Source organism: Trichosurus vulpecula, chromosome 8 (genome assembly GCF_011100635.1).
Source record: "Trichosurus vulpecula isolate mTriVul1 chromosome 8, mTriVul1.pri, whole genome shotgun sequence".
NCBI lineage: Eukaryota > Metazoa > Chordata > Mammalia > Diprotodontia > Phalangeridae > Trichosurus > Trichosurus vulpecula.
Window position 1 is genome coordinate 196,391,301 of NC_050580.1, and position 17,463 is coordinate 196,408,763.

The 17,463-nt window shown below is 42.1% G+C and overlaps 1 protein-coding gene and 1 pseudogene across 1 annotated transcript in view; one reads left to right on the top strand and one right to left on the bottom strand.

Annotated features, from left to right (window-relative positions):
- Nucleotides 1-17,463, bottom strand: part of PLA2G4E (phospholipase A2 group IVE) — a 144,051-nt gene that overhangs the window by 104,353 nt on the left and 22,235 nt on the right. The gene's annotated exons all lie outside the window — the stretch shown is intronic.
- LOC118830410 lies at nt 9,286-9,381 on the top strand (annotated as a pseudogene).

The following is a 17,463-nucleotide window of genomic DNA, read 5'->3' on the forward strand; positions in this document are numbered from 1 at the left end:
ATATGTGTATGGGACATCCAGGAATAGATTCCAGCCTGAAGTCAGAGATGTGAGACTGAAGCTCAGGAGGCTGATGAAGCCTAGATATGTAGATCTGGGAATCATTATCAGAGAGGTAATCACTGGGAGCTGATAGGATCACCCAGAGTGAGTAGGCTCAGGGGTGGTAAACGCAGGGTACCCTTGAAAATAGTGAATGGGATATGGATGGTGATCTGGTAAAGGGGACTGAGAAGAATTGGTCAGATAGTTAGAAGAAATGAGAGAAAATAGGCTTCTGGGTTTTCAAGCCAGGGAGAATTGAATATAGTAGAAATAATGGCAGACTTAGAGTAAGGAACAGTTCTGGGTTCACATCCCCTCTCTGACTCTTATTAGTTGTATGACCATAGACAAATTATCCCATTTCTCTGAATCTAATTTTCCTTATCTATAAAATGAGGACACCTGGATACTCCTACTAGGTTGTCATAAGGGCCAATTAGATAATGTATGTAAAGTACTGTGCAAATGTTGGCTACAATTTTATTCCTTTCATATCCTCACTACTATCTCCATAAATGTTGTGGATAAGTTCACTTACCTGGACAGTATTGTTTCCAAGGATGTTACACATAGATGATGAGATCGAAGCACACACTGCCAGAACTAGTTCAGTGTTTGGGAGGCTCCAAAGGAAAGTATGGGAGAGAAGAGGTATTAGACTGCCTACCAAACCGAAGGTCTACAGAGCCATTGTGCTGACCTCATTATTGTATGCCTGTGAAACCTGGGAAGTCTACCAGCACCATCGCAGGAAAATGAATTGCTTACATTTGCATTGTCTTAGGAAGATTCTGAAGATCACCTGGCAAGATAAGGTTACCAGACGCTGAGGTCTTTTCTCAAAGCTGAAGTGCCAAGCATTCAAACTCTACGACTGAGAGTGCAACTCCAATGGACTGGCCATGTTGTTCAAACGCTAAACATACATTTGCCTGAAGGACCATTTTACAGAGAACTTACACAAGGCAAGCACTCACATGGAGGTTAGAAGAAGCATTACAAGGCCTCCTTCAAGCTCTCTCTGAAGACCTTTGGAATTGATTGTAAGACATGGGAGATATTGGCATGGGACCATCCAGCATGGTGGGCCTACATCAAAGAAGGCGCTGTGCTCTAGGAGCAAAACAGATTTGTAGTTGCTCAAAAGAAACATGAAATGTGCAATTTAAAGCCATCTCTACCCTAAATGTTCATATAGACTATTTGTGCCTGACCCGTGGTAGAGCCTTCTGAGCTCATTGATCTAATCAGCCATAGTTGGACACACTGTACCTTGACTCCAACATAGTGATATCATTTTGGTTCTCTTTGAGAATGAAGGACAACAACTAACCAACCATGCCCATGTAGCTCCATTCACATCATTCTATTTATAGAGGATTGAGGGTAGTATATAATCTGGAAAGACTTTTCATGCCAAGGAGCAAGCCCCAGGTTTGGTGAGGAACAACCTCTGGTCCCTGGTGACGAAAAAAGTCTGTGCCTGGTCTGAGTTCACTGCCATTGTGAAGCAGCTTCAGGGAGGTATTGTAGTTGCTTGGTGGAGGACATCTGGTTTGACAGTGAGGAGATGTGAGTTCTAATCCCAGCTTGGCTACCAATGATGTGGCTCAATTTCTTCGTCTTTTAAATAAGGCAGTTAGAGTTCTATGGTACCCTTCACCTCTAGCCTAGTCTATGCTTACCCACTACCTGGTCAACAGTAAAGTCACCTTCAGGGAGAGAAGAAATGAACACTGGTCTGGGAGGCAGAAGATTTCAAATCCTGGCTCCTCCACTTGCTGGCTATGTGGCTTTGGGGAAGGCATTTCCAGTTCTCTGTGCCTCAGTCCTCCTATCAATAAAATGGGAGTAATTATGCTATACAACCTGCCTCAGGGGATTATTAGATTAAAAATTATTTGTATAAATGTCCAATAAAGCCTATAGTCTCAGTCAGATATAGTTGATGTGCTGGTTGTGATGAGCTTATTCTTTTCTGTTTTAATCTTTCTTATAAGAAAAAGCTCTCAGGGTGGCGGAGGGTGAAAAGAAGAAATATATTCAGAAATGAACATGCTGTCAAAATGCAAGATAGTGATTTTTAAAAGAAAGTTTTGTAAAACTCTAGATCAGGGCTGTCCAAAATACGGCCCGCAGGCTGCAGAGCCATTTCATGAGGCACGCCTGTGGGTTTTAATTTTCACACGCGAAAAAATAAAATAATAATTTGCATGGAATGCACATTAGGTTTTTAATTCCATCACTAATAAAAAAATCTTGTTGATGTTAATTTTCTTTGGTGTTTTTAAGCAGCATTATGGATGGAACATATCACACAGAATTTTTAATCGATCTGTGGAATGCGTTCCGTCTGTACAATGTGGACTAGACAGTATGCACCTACCTTTATACTGTCATGCTGTCACTTTGTTGTTCTGTGTTTGATTTCATGCCTCATGCCTTTGCCTGTCGTATTGATGATTGATGAAGCGCGTTCTCCCACTTTTTAAAAAAAATCTTTATTTAATATTTTTAGTTTTCAGCATTAATTCTAACGAGAGTTTGAATTACAACTTTTCTCCCCATTTCTACCCTCCCCCGCACTCCAAGATGGCATATATTCTGATTGCCCTGTTCCCCAGTCAACCCTCCCTTCTGTCACCCCACTCTCCCCATTCCCTTTTCCCTTACTTTCTTATAGGGCAAGATAAATTTCCATGCCCCATTGCCTGTCCATCTTATTTCCTAGTTGCATGCAAAAACTTTTTTTTTTAACATCTACTTTTTTTTTTTTAAATGCAATTTATTTATTTAACATATTTGGTTTTCAGCATTGATTTTCACAACAGTTTGAATTACAAATTTTCTCCCCATTTCTACCCTCCCCCCCACTCCAAGATGGCTTATATTCTGGTTGCCCTGTTCCCCAGTCAGCCCTCCCCTCTATCGCCCCCCTCCCCTCTCATCCCCTTTTCCCTTCCTTTCTTGTAGGGCAAGATAAATTTCTATGCCCCATTGCCTGTGTATCTTATTTTTTAGTTGCATACAAAAACTTTTTTTGTTTTTGAACATCTGATTTTAAAACTTTGAGTTCCAAATTCTCTCCCCTCTTTCCTCCCCACCCACCTCCCTAAGAAGGCAAGCAATTCAACATAGGCCACATGTGTATTGTTATGCAAAACCCTTCCACAATACTCATGTTGTGAAAGACTAGCTATATTTTGCTCCTTCCTATCCTATCCCCCTTTATCCGATTTCCTCCCTTGACCCTGTCCCTTTTCAAAAGTGTTTACTTTTGATTACCTCCTCCCCATATCTGCCCTCCCTTCTATCATTCCCCCTTTTTTATCTCCTTCCTCCTTCTTTCCTGTGGGGTAAGATACCCAATTGATATAAATAGCATCTACCTAAAACCATCGACAAGCATTATTTGTAATGGGGATAAGCTAGATGCATTCCCAATAAGATCAGGGGTGAAACAAGGATGTCCATTATCACCCCTATTATTCAATTTGGTACTAGAAACGTTAGCTGTAGCAATAAGAGAAGAAAAAGAAATTGAAGGAATTAGACTAGGAAAAGAAGAAACTAAATTATCACTTTTTGCAGATGATATGATAGTTTATTTAGAGAGCCCTAGAGAATCAAGTAAAAAACTACTTGAAATAATAAACAACTTTAGCAAAGTTGCAGGATATAAAATAAACCCACATAAATCCTCAGCATTCCTATACATTACTGACAAAGCCCAACAGCAAGAGATAGAAAGAGAAATTCCATTCAAAGTTACCGTAGACACTATAAAATATTTTGGAGTCTATTTGCCAAGACAAACCCAGGGCCTATATGAACATAACTATGACACCCTTTTCACGTGAATAAAGTCAGATCTAAATAAATGGAAAAATATCAGTTGCTCATGGTTAGGCCAAGCTAATATAATAAAAATGACAATTTTACCTAAATTAATCTATCTATTCAGTGCCATACCAATCGAACTACCAAAAAATTATTTTACTGAGCTGAACAAAATAATAACAAAATTCATCTGGAAAAACAAGAGGTCTAGAATATCTAGGGTATTAATGAAAAGAAATGCTAGAGAAGGTGGCCTAGCCATACCAGATATTAAACTGTACTACAGAGCAGCAGTCATCAAAACTACCTGGTACTGGTTAAGAAACAGGGGTGTGGATCAGTGGAATAGGATAGGTACACAAGATGGAGAAATCAACAACTATAGCAATCCACTCTTTGATAAACCCAAAGAGGCCAGCTTCTGGGCTAATAATTCACTATTTCACAAAAACTGTTGGGAAAATTGGAAAATGGTAGGGCAGAAACTGGGCATAGACCAATATCTTACACCATATACCAAAATAAAGTCAAAATGGGTTCATGATTTAGGAGTAAAAGCTGATACTATAAGTAATTTGGGAAAGCAAGGAATAGTTTACTTATCAGATTTATGGAAAAGTAAAGAATTCATGACCCAACAAGAGATAGAGAGCATTACAAAATGAAAAATGGATAATTGTGACTATGTCAAATTGAAATGTTTTTGTACAAAAAAAGCCAATGCAACAAAAATTAGGAGGGAAGCAGAAAATTAGGAGAAAATCTTTGCAACTAGTATCTCTGATAAAGGCCTCATTTCTAAAATATAAAGGGAACTGAGCCAAATATATAGGAATACAAGCCATTCCCCAATTGAGAAATGGTCAAAGGATATGAACAGGCAGTTTTCGGAGGAAGAAATTAAAGCTATCTATAGGCATATGAAAAAATGCTCTGGATCACTACTGATTAGAGAAATGCAAATCAAAACAACTCTTAGATACCACATCTGTCCTGTAAGATTGGCTACAATAACAAAGCAGGAGGATGATAAAAATGCTGGAGAGCATGTTGGAACATTGTTACATTGCTGGTGGAGTTGTGAGATGATCCAGCCGTTTTGGAGAGTAATTTGGAACTATGCCCAAAGAGCCACAGGAATGTTCGTACCCTTTGACCCAGCAATACCACTTCTAGGGTTGTATCCCAAAGAAATCACACAAGAGCGAAAGGGACCCATATGTACAAAGATATTTATAGCAGCTCTTTTTGTGGTAGCCAAGAATTGGAAATCAAAGGGATGCCCACCAATTGGGGAATGGCTGAACAAGCTGTGGTAATGGAATGAAGGTAATGGAATACTATTGTGCCATAAGAAATGGGGATGATATGGACTTTGTAACAACTTGGAAAAACCTACACAACATAATGCTGAGTGAGCGGAGCAGAGCCAGGAGAACATTGTACACAACCACAGATATATGGATTCCGTGAGGACCAACCCTGACATACTTTGCTCTTCTCAGCAACGCAAGGTGCAAGGACAACTCCAGGGGACTCATAATGGAGAATGCTATCTTCATCCAGAGAAAGAACTGTGAAGTTTGAATGCAGATTGAGGCACACTACATGCTCGCCTTTTTTCTTCTCTTTTGTTTTTGTTTTTGGGGTTTTGTTTTGTTTTTTTTGGTTCTGTCTCTTCTTTCTCATGATTCATTCCATTGGTCATAATTCTTCTCCACAACTTGACTAGTGTATAAATTAATTCAATGCGAAGTTATACATGGTAGTTATATGAGATTCCATGCCATCTTGGGAAGGGCGGGGAGAGGGAGGGGAGAAAATCTGGAACTCAAAATTATGTAGAACCATGTGTGGTAAACTAAAAATAAAAAAATATTAAAAAAAAAGAATATAAATTCCTTGAGAGCAGGGACTGACTTTGTTTTCCCTTGTGCTTGTATTCTCAGTGCTTAGCACAGTGCCTGGAACATAATAAATGCATAATAAATATTTTACCTACAAAAAAAAAAGATACCCAATTGAGTGTGTATGTTATTCCCTCCTCAGGTCAAATCCGATGAGAGCAAGATTCACTTATTCCCCCTCACCTGCCCCCTCTTCCCTCCCAACTGAATTGCTTTTTCTTGCCACTTTTATGTGAGATAATTTACCCCATTCTATCTCTCCCTTTCTCCCTCTCTCATCCCTTAATTTGATTTTATTTTTTCAGATATCATCCCTTCATATTCAACTCACCCTGTGCCCTCTGTCTATATGTATGTATGTATGTATGTATGCATGTATGTATGTATGTATATTCCTTTCAGCTACCCTAATACTGAGGTCTCATGAATTATACATATCATCTTTCCATGTAGGAATGTAAACAAAACAGTTCCACTTTAGTAAGTCCCTTATGATTTCTCTTTCTTGTTTACCTTTTCATGCTTCTCTTGATTCTTTTGTTTGAAAATCAAACTTTCTATTCAGCTCTGGTCTTTTCACTGAGAAAGCTTGAAAGTCCTCTGTTTTATTGAAAATCCATATTTTGCCTTGGAGCATGATACTCAGTTTTGCTGGGTAGGTGATTCTTGGTTTTAATCCTAGCTCCATTGACCTCTGGAATATCATATTCCAAGCCCTTTGATCCCTTAATGTAGAAGCTGCTAGATCTTGTATTATCCTGATTGTGTTTCCACAATACTCAAATTGTTTCTTTCTGGCTGCTTGCAGTATTTTCTCCTTGATCTGGGAACTCTGGAATTTGGCAACAATATTCCTAGGAGATTTCTTTTTGGGATCTTTTTCAGGAGACGATCCTTGGATTCTTTCAATTTCTATTTTACCCTCTGGTTCTAGAATATAAGGTCAGTTCTCTTTGATAATTTCTTGAAAGATGATATCTAGGCTCTTTTTTTGATCATGGCTTTCAGGTAGTCCAATAATTTTTAAATGATTTCTCCTGGATCTATTTTCCAAGTCAGTGGTTTTTCCAATGAGATATTTCACATTGTTTTTCATTTTTTCATTCCTTTGGTTCTGTTTTATAATATCTTGATTTCTCATAAAGTCACTAACTTCCACTTGCTCCAATCTAATTTTTAAGGTAGTATTTTCTTCAGTGGTCTTTTGAACCTCCTTTTCCATTTGGGTAATTCTGCCTTTCAAGGCATTCTTCTCCTCATTGGCTTTTTGGAACTCTTTTGCCATTTGAGTTAGTCTATTTTTTTAAGGTGTTATTTTCTTCAGTATTTTTTTGGTTCTCCTTTAGCAAGTCATTGACTTGTTTTTCATGGTTTTCCTGCATCACTCTCATTTCTCTTCCCAATTTTTCCTCTATTTCTCTAACTTGCTTTTCCAACTCCTTTTTGAGCTCTTCCATGGCCTGGGACCAGTTCATGTTTTTCTTGGAGGCTTTTGATGTAGACTCTTTGACTTTGTTGACTTCTTCTGGCTGTATGTTTTGGTCTTCTTTGTCACCAAAGAAAGATTACAAAGTCTGAGTCTGAATCTGAGTCTGTTTTTGCTGCCTGGCCATATTCCCAGCCAACTACTTGACCCTTGAGTTTTTCTTTGGGGTATGACTGCTTGTAGAGTGGAGAGTACTTTTTCCCAAGCTTGAGGGGCTGTGTTGTTGTTTTCAGAGCTATTTCTACACAGCAAGCTCTGCCACACCAGCACTCCTCCTCCCCCAAGAACCGCCAACTCTGACCCTGACTCAGATCTTAAGCAGGCTCTGCACTTCCACTCTGATCCACCACTTAATCCCTCCCACCAGGTGGGCCTGGAGCCAGAAGCAACTGCAACTGTAGTTCTGTCCTCAGGGCTGCACCACCTCTGCTGCCCTTGAGGTGGTGGCCAAAGTGCCAACTCCTTTCACTCTGTCCCCTGCAGCTTTTCCCACTAACCTTCTCTGTTGTCTTTGGTGTTTGTGGGTTGAGAAGTCTGGTAACTGCCACAGCTCACTGATTCAGGGCGCTAGGGCCTGTTCCGCCTGGCTCCCGGTCTGGGCACAGCCCAAGGTGGGCTCTGCTCTGCTCCCAGCTCCATGCGATAGACCCTTCCCCATGTCCATCCAGGCTTTCCTGGGCTAGAGATCTGCTTCCCTCTGTTATTTAGTGGGTTCTGCAGCTCTAGAATTTTATAGGTTTCTGGAGGGACCTGGGGGGGAGCTCAGGCAAGTCCCTGCTTTCCAGCTGCCATTTTGGCTCCACCCCGCCCCATTCCCCCACTTTTTATTAGTGTACTGTATTTTTTATTCTTGGTGCAGCCCTCGAATAATTATTTTATTTTAATGCAGCCCTAAGATAACCTAAGGTTGGACTGCCCTGCTCTAGATAAATAGACAGATAGGAACTTTTGCTATCCTGAGATCCCTAAGGGTCCAGCCCGTCTGTTCATACAGCTGTCTAACCTATTTTCCTAAGCACATGGATGACCAAGTCACTCACCTGCTCAGTAGCCTCCATGGACTCTCTGTTACCTCTATAATAAAGCAGAAGCTCTTTTAGGCATGTAAAGCCCTTTACAATATGGCCCCAGTCTATCTTTCCAGTCTTACTATATATTACTTTCCCTCATGTACATTACAGTCCATCCACACAGGCTTTCTTGAAGATGTTCAGTCTTTTAAGTTATGTCTGGCTCTTCATGACCCCATGTGGGGTTTTCTTAGCAAAAATACTGGAGTAGCTTGCCATTTCCTTATCCAGATGATTTTACAGATGAGGAAACTGAGGCAAACAGGGTTAAGGGACTTCTCCAGGGTCACACAGCTAATAAATGTCTGAGGCCATATTTGAATGTAGGAAGATGAACATTCCTAACTCCAGGCCCACCACTCTATCTAGTGCCCCACCTAGTTGCTCATATATTTCATATATAGCTATATTGTTACTTGTTTGTCCTTCATTTTCTAAGAACTAATGATATCATGGGTGATGTCTTATCTTGCATGTCAATTGGAGTTAAGTGAGGCAGAGGTAGACAAAGACTTCAGCTTCCAGAGTCATCGAATTCCAGTGGCAAGACAGAAGTCATGAAGATTGATGATGACCTGATATTCAGTGAGTGACCTTGGAATTTTCAATGTGTGACCAAACCCTAAGCATTCCCTGGTGTCTGCTTCAGCCATCTTCATGACAGATTGTTCTCATCTGCCCATTCCACTGGGGGAAGTCTTCATATGCTTAGAGTAGATACCCTCAAACCCGTCAGTTACCCTCAACCTGGTTTAGCCCGTCTGCTGAGGAGGTTTGCAGGGCTGTGGTTGCTGTGCATGTTACAGCTTCTCGGAGTCACACAGGTAAGACCTGGGTGCCAGGTGGACACCAAATATCGATGAGCAGCCCTAAAAAGGGTTTGGCAAGCCCTCACACCAGAGATGCTAGTCTTTCTTGAACACTCATACACCCTGTGCACCCTTCTTGGCCTTTTGGCTAAGATCAAGTGTAGTATCTGTTCTTCTTAGTTTAACATCTGATATACGTGTATATGTAGGTCTTGTCTCCCCTGGCTAGATTGTAAGGTCCTTGTGGGCTAGGATTATTTCTCTTTTGTCTTTGCATTGCCAATGTCTAGCACAGTGCCAGGCACATAGGCACTTAATAAATGTTTGTTGGTTGACTGATTGGTAGTTCCACTTTACTGACTTCCTTGGGCCTGTACCTTCCCACCCAATCACTCTAAATAGTTTGGACACCATTCCAAGGCTTGGAAAATTGGGAACACTACAGCATCATTTCCAAGATGAAAGCAATAGCTCCTGTGTGTATTTATTTCATGGGATCCTCAGAATAACTTTGTGAGTTTCACCCCACAATTTGGAGGCTGAGAGGCGAGCAGAGAGGGAGCATATTATAAAGAAGGGAGCTAGCTTTAGAGTCAGAAGATTTGGAATTGAAACTTAGTTCTGCCTTTTGCCCCTGAGACTGGGGTCAAGTCCCTTATGCTTCTCTGGGTTTCAGTTTCCTCCTACTTAGAATGAGGAATCTGGACAAGATGACCTCTAAGGCTCCTTTCCATTCTAAATCAATGAACCTAGGCCTTGCCCAAGATAGCTAATAAGAATCATAGGCAGGATTCAAACCCAGGCCTTCCTGTCTTTCACCCCCTCCCTAAGGTGAGGATAATATTTTAAGACTCTGAAACTCTGAATGATTCCTGATTCATGGGTGTGGTTAAGATGTGTAATAATCAGATGTAATAATGATAACAGAAACTAAAAAGGATTTCTGATGTCTCAAATTCATTGCTACATAACCAGAGAAGACAGAAACTATTCTGGCAAAGTTTAACAACAATTAAGGACAGATCATTTTCAGAGGGGAGGTGAATGAAGTGTGTGTGACATAGGAGGTAATCAGATGTCTGTATGAAAAAATGAGCTCATGAACCACAAGAGATTCCTTTTGTCCTTTATAGCAGAAGGACCATTCACTAGCAGGTCCCAAATCCTCCCACTTTGTGGCAAATTAGGGGCAAGGATGCTTATATTCTTTTTCTCCTTGTAGTTCAAGAACTTGGATAAATGGTCCTTCTATCAGAATCCAGAGAACAATCCCAGGCTGAATTGATGTCTATCACAGCTTTGAATTGTCCCTGGGATATAAGGGCTAAAATCCCACCCTCATTTTCCCTTCTCCCCTACTCCAGACCACGTCAGACACCATTAAGGGTTCCTTGAGGGCACCAGCCAGAGCTGGCTCCAAGCCTTACCATATCCCCCGCTCTATCCCAAAACCCACTCCCAACCTCCTTCCTGCCAACATCCCCTGTCTCTTTTCTCCTCTTGGCAGGATCTTGTTGGAGGAAATTTCCTCCCCACTCTGACCCTTAGACCCATCCCACCCTCTTACTAATGACAGTGGGATGCTCCTTTGAGGCAAACACTCCATACATCCTAAGAACTCCTGGGTCTTCTTATTAATACTGTAGTCTCATAGGACTCTGGGCATTTCTGTCTACCTGTAGCTGACCTCTCTTTGTCATCTTAAAGTGTGAAATCCTTGAAAATAGAGACTATCTTGATTTTCTGCCTGTACTCTGCCCCACCCCAGCACCTAGCACAGCATTTGGCACACAGTATGCACTCGATAAATGCTTTTTCATTCATTCATTCATTCATTTAATACCCATTCAACTTTCAGCTTCTGCTTACAGAACCTTTGCTCCTCACAGGCAACCATCCTGCCTACCCTTTTTATTGTGGTTGGTCCCAGATGTTGACAGCTAGCCGAGCTCTCCACAACCTTGACTCACCATCTGTTAATAAGCAAAGGACCCAGTTGTCAGATAAAACTGATACTGGCATCTGATCCTTTGCCAGGAGAGGATTTGGGCTGCACAAGGCTGACGCCAGAGGCGTTGCTGTAATCCAGGCTAACGTTGCAGTCTCAGCAAACAACGTGAAGAAGCTGATGGAAGCCTGAGGACTCTGACCCACAGGAAACAAAGAAGGCCTGCAGTCACCCCGATCAAGTTTTCCTCCCTTGTCTGCCTCCTATAGATGCCAGTATTACTGGCAGTTCCTTAGGACTCTCGAAGGCAGTGTCTCCCCTCTGTCAGCTGAGCCTTTTGACCGACTCTCTCTACCCACCCCCTCTCTCTCCCTCCTCCCCCCACCCCGTGTCTATCTCTCTCTCTCTCTCTTTTTCTCTCTCTCTGTCTCCCTCCCCCTGTCTCTCTCTGTCTCTCTCTCTCTGCCTCTGTCTCTCTGTCTGTCTCTCTTCCAATTTTTAACATTTTTATTTAAAGTGATCCCTTCGACTCAGTCCTTGTGCTATACCTCTGGAGAAAAGAAGCCAGAACAAAAATGGCATGAGTGATCTCTGGAGATTTAAGCCTCCTGCTGCAATCTAGGGTTCCTTTGTGTGGAAAGGGCTGAGGGCAGCCCTGGAATGCTCTGCTAGTGTGCCTAGGGACCTATCTCTCCCAGTCCTGCTAAGTATCAGGAGGAAAGAAAGCTGGTTAAATTAATTCATGCTAAGGTGTGAATAACTGATAGTTCCCAACTCTCTCTCTCTCAGGAGCACTTGCGTTTTAGTAGAAAACTTCATTCAAGAGCTGTAAGTAGGTCAAGGCAACTGGGTCTTGGCACTAGGCCACCAAAATTTAGAAGACACAAATATTTCACATAAGAATTTCCAAACATTGTACAATCTTTTAATGTACGACATTTGCATTTCACAGGCCTTGCCCTCCTTCTGCAGTGTGGAAACAACTGAGCTTAACACCTAGTTAGTGAGGATAATTAGTTAAAATCGGAAGCTACCAGATGGCATGCTTTCCCCCTACAGCTCTGTGAGGATCCCTCCAGCTCTGCTCCCAGCTCCCAGCTCCCCCGCTCTACACCCCCACTCCTCACCCCCAGCTGTGACCTTACCAGAAATCACCTCAATCATCTTAATCTACACTGGGAGAGGAAAATTTCCTAACTGGGACTTCCCTATATTATTGAAATCACAGGTTCAACTGAAAATACAACTCTCTCCCCACCATGAGTTGGTGCTGGGCTCTCACAGAGGGGTCCAGTGTCCCACAGTCTCCTCTCCTGCCAACTGAATTTTTCTTAAATACATATTATATGGGAGTGTTTTATGGTGCTTGCCTTGGACCCTAAGATTACTTATTATGGTTCTGTTTGTATTGACCTAAAATTGAACAATTTCAAATGGTGGAATAGGGGGAGGTTTGATCTTTACCTTCAATCACACCATGTATATAATCTCTCGTTCTGTTTTGCCCCTTTCTGGCTGCCTAGCCTTTTTAACTTTTCCTTTTGTCTTAGTCAGCCAATAAGTATTTATCAAGCATTTTACTAGGCTCTAGTCACTTCAAGGCCCTGAACACAAAGTGTGCTAATGATAGGACAAATGTGCCATAAAGGGAGGGACCTTGGTTTTTATGTGAGAGGTTAAGTGACTTACCCAACCCAAGGTCATATTATATTCAATGTATTAGACTGGATTTGAAACCAGGTCTTCCTGCCTCCAAAACTGGTTCTCTATCCACCCTATCCACAATGCTGTACATGTTCACTTCCTTGGACATTTTATTTCACTCAGAGGTTTGAAGCTAATAAAATTGACCAAGGAGGAATTACCAAATGCGTACTATGTGCCAAGCACTGTGCTGGACATAGGAGGATTTATAAGGGAAATAGCAGATACTTGGTGCAGTGGCTAGCGAGCTGAACCTGGGCCAGGAAGACCCGGGTTCAGATCAGTTTTAGACACTTCGGAGCTGTGTGATCCTGGCCAAGTCACTTGGTCTGTCTCGGGTTCAGTTTCCTTGTCTATGAAACAGAGATGATAATAGCATTTGCTTCCTGGGGTTATTGTGAAAATCAAATATATAAATCAATGACATGAGTACTATACCTTGCAACCTTAAAGATGAATGCTAGCAATTACTATTAAACAAAGAGAGATAAAAGACACAGTCTCTGTCCTGGAGGGGCTGTACATAAAAGGACAGAATTAATAAGGACACCAAGCAATGTAAGAGAAAGTAGAACTGAGTACCAGGACAGCTAGGTGGTGCCAGGGATAGAGTGCTGGGCCTTGAGTAAGGAAGACCTGAGTTCAAAGCTGGGCCTCAGGTTTTTATTAGTTGTGTAACCCTGAGCAAGTCACTTCACCCTGTTTGCCTCAGTTTCCTCATCTGTAAAATGAGCTGGAGAAGGAAATGGCAAACCACTGTAGTGTCTTTGCCAAGAAAACCCCAGATCGGGTCATGGAGAGCTGGACATGGCTCAAACGACAAAACAACAGTAAGAACTCAGTACTAAACTCCACAATACAGACATCAAATGCTGTAGCATCACCCTGATCTATGGAGCCAGAGGGGCCAGTTGGCAGACTTGAGCTGCAACTTGGGGATGGGTGGAATTTGCATGAGAGAGAAGTGGGCTTTGGGGGAAAGGGAGAAAGGAAATAAAAAGAGCACCAGCAGTAGGGATAAAAAAGCACAGAGCCTCAGAGGGTCCTCCTGGCTCACTAAAGCTGATTGTTAAATTTTTCAGTGTGAACACTCACACCTCAGAAATCTGTAAATACTACAAATCAACTCAATTTAGGGTTTTCTTGATTGCCTAGTTTCAAAGTGATGGAGAAAGTGTTAATAATGCAGATCAAATTTAAAAGCATAACCTGATTTTTGGAGAGCAGGTTGTTAAAACACCAGCACACCTCTACATCAGTCATACAGTTGCAAAAATTCCCTCTATAGCAACAGTAATAAATATTGCAATATATTAAATATATATTTTATGTGCTTATGTCTCCTTCTCCTTCTCCTTCTCCTTCTCCTTCTCCTTCTCCTTCTCCTTCTCCTTCTCCTTCTCCTTCTCCTTCTCCTTCTCCTTCTCCTTCTCCTTCTCCTTCTCCTTCTCCTTCTCCTTCTCCTTCTCCTTCTCCTTCTCCTTCTCCTTCTCCTTCACAATTGGGTTGGCAACCAAAAATGGGCTCCTTAGCACTTAGTCAACAAGTGCCCTTGACTAGTTTGGCTTTTTCCCCTGAACTGAATGCTGTTTGTATGTTGGACTGGAGTAAGCTTGTCGGCCCCTTCACCTTGCTTCCCTTGCTTAAGCTGATGGAAAGAACCTGTGCTTTCCTGGTCAACCCCTTCACCTTGCTTAAGCAGATTGAAAGAACCTGTGCTTTCCCCGGCGTACCTTACACCCCCGCAGAAGCCGGATGGTTAAAAGCAGCTCCTGTTGGAGCCAGAGGCTGCTATAGCCACAGCCACAGCCACAGCCACAGCCACAGCCACAGCCACAGCCACAGCCACAGCCACAGCCACAGCCACAGCTACAGCTGAAGCAGGAGCTGCCAGTAGCAGAGCTGACCTACGGGAGGAAGCTGAACAAGGACTTGAAGCCAGTGGGTAATCTTTTTACCATAGAGGGGGAAGCATGATTTTGCTTTACGCAATCATGCTTCTCTGTAGCCTCCTGGTTACTCTTTCAAGGCGTACTTATTGGGCCTGGAAGCTTTTGATCAATATATCAAAATGGGGTTGCTGGTTCATGGGTTGGTTACTGTGGAGCCTAAATATATGTTTTGATTCTTCTGCCTTCTACTTTGAGAGTTTCTTATATCCGGCGGTTCCGAACCTTTCAGACATGTTTATGATCCTCTTTGAGATTATAAACTCTGCCCTCCTATTACAACAATCAAGGGTAAGTGACACACAGGGTCACACAGCTAGTAAGTGACAATTATCTGAGGTTGAATTTGAACTCAGTTTCTCCTGACTCCAGGTCTAGTGCTCTATCCACTGTACCACCTACCTGCCTCCCATCCATTGCTTCTAACTCTGCTCTCTAGAAACAAGAAAAATAAATCTAGCCTCTTCCATCTGGCAATTGTCCAAATAATTGAATATTTTATCACATCCCTTCCTAAGCCTTGTCTTGTTTAGTTGTTCAGTCATGTCCCTGTGGACCACGTTGTTGATTTGAAGAGGTATTTTTAAATTGTTTGGAGGGGAATGCTGGCATAATTTGGCTGGGTTGCTGCCTATACTCCCCCATCTTGATTTGAACCCATACCCATTTGGGGTTTTCTTGGCAAAGATATTGGAGTAGTTTTCCATTTCCTTTTCCAGTGGATAAAGGGAAACAGAGGTTGAGTGACTTGCCCAGGGTCACATGGCTAGGGAGTGTCTGAAGCTGGATTTGAATTCAGGTCTTCCTCACTCCATCCCTGTCTACCCCAAGCTAAATATGACCAGTTCCTTCATCCTATCACCATATGGCATAATCTCCAGTCCTCTCCCCATCCTGGGGTGCACCAACACAGATCTCCAAGTTACCTGAAAAAATATTTACTTTGAGACAGCTTCCTCTATCACTGGCTTAATGATCATATGGTCTTTGGGGCAGGGCGGAAAAGGTTTGAGAGGACAGAGAGGAGGGGCAGGAACACCAGTGAGGAAACTCGTCTTTTGCACAGGCCTAGGCATGTTACTCCCTTTTCCAAAAATCTTCAGTAGCTCCTTGTCATATACCAAGCAAAGCTTAGACTCCTTTGTATTAAATGAGTTTTCAAAAAGTGGCTGTATAATAGTTCTCTGATTGTTTTAGGTGGCTAAGTCCTGTCTTCCCAGATGGATGGTGAGTTCTTTGATTTTCTGGAATAATTTCTTCTACTTCTCTTGTATTTACCAAAGTACCTGATCTAGGACCTTCAAAGAGCTAGACTTGGAAGGGCTCTTAGAGACAACTGAGTCTAGCTCCCCCATTTTACAGATGATTAAACTAAGGCACATCAAAGTTAAGTGACTTTTCAAAGGTGTTGCAACAATTCAGGTAGCAGTTGCTGTGGGAGTGAAAGAACAACACAAGCCCAACAAGAAGAATGCTACCAGCACAGGTTCTTTTGTTCTGCTTTACTAAGGAAAGCAACATTAAGGGGTTAACAATCCTATTTCAATCCAACATACAAATATCACTTAGTTCAGGGGAAAAAGCCAGCACCCTGAACTTCTGAGCAAATACAAACAAATTAGAAACATACATTTATAAACAGACCAAACACAATTCATAGTTCCAAGAAACCATCAACATCTGAGTTCAGCTGGGAGGCTCTTTAAGTGGATGCCCAGAGCCCCGCACCTCCAGGAGTGAGAGCCTCAGGGAGAATGCCACCTTCTGGGTTTATAGATCTTGTTCAGGGTCAAAGGTAAATCACACATGCGACTCATCCATGTGATCTAAAAGTGTCACAAAAATGCGACTTAAACCCACATGGTCTAAAAGCCTCTGATGTTACAAACATGTCACTCAAACCCATGTAAACTAGGCTTTCCCTTGAAGCAAGGAGGTCATCAAGCACTCCTAATTTAATCAAGGAAACAAAGGTCAAACTCTTCAAGGGCACTTGATTGATAAGTGCTAAAAGCCCTCCTTAATTACCAATACACAAGGTCACAACGGCCTAGTAAAAGTTCAAAGCAGGACAAGGTCTTTCTGAGTCTAAGGCCAGTGCCTTGTCCATAACTGCATCTCACTGCTGACAAAGTCAGATGATAATCAGTACATTCTTGCTTAATTTCCTAGATTTGGGGTGAGGCGTAGAGGGCAAAGTATAGACAACCTTCATGAGAACCATCTTGGAATAGTAGAAAACATAGAACTTAAAATTAGATCATCTGGGTTCTAGACCTTTCTGGGTCTGTTTCTCCATCTGTAAAATAAGGGGGTTAGACTAGATAACCTATAAGGTTTCCTCCATCTCCAGCACTATGAGCCCCCTCTCTTGGCCTCAGTTTTCCTCATCTATGAAATGAGGAAGTCATACCAGATGATTTCTGAAGTCTCCTTTTGCTCTGACAGTCTATGACTAGGGATGACAGATTTTACCTTGGGACATAATCCCATAGGGTGGTGAAGCAGGACTCATGTGCCGATAATAGTCACTGACAATGCCCTGGCTATCTCATATTTCCACTCCCACTGCCACCTCTCTAGTCAGGTGTCCTCATTAACTCTCACCTAAACTAGTGCAAGAGACTCTTATTCATTCAACCAACATTTATTAAGCTCCTGCTCCACATATAGCACTGTTCTAAGCTCTGGAGGAAATCCACAGT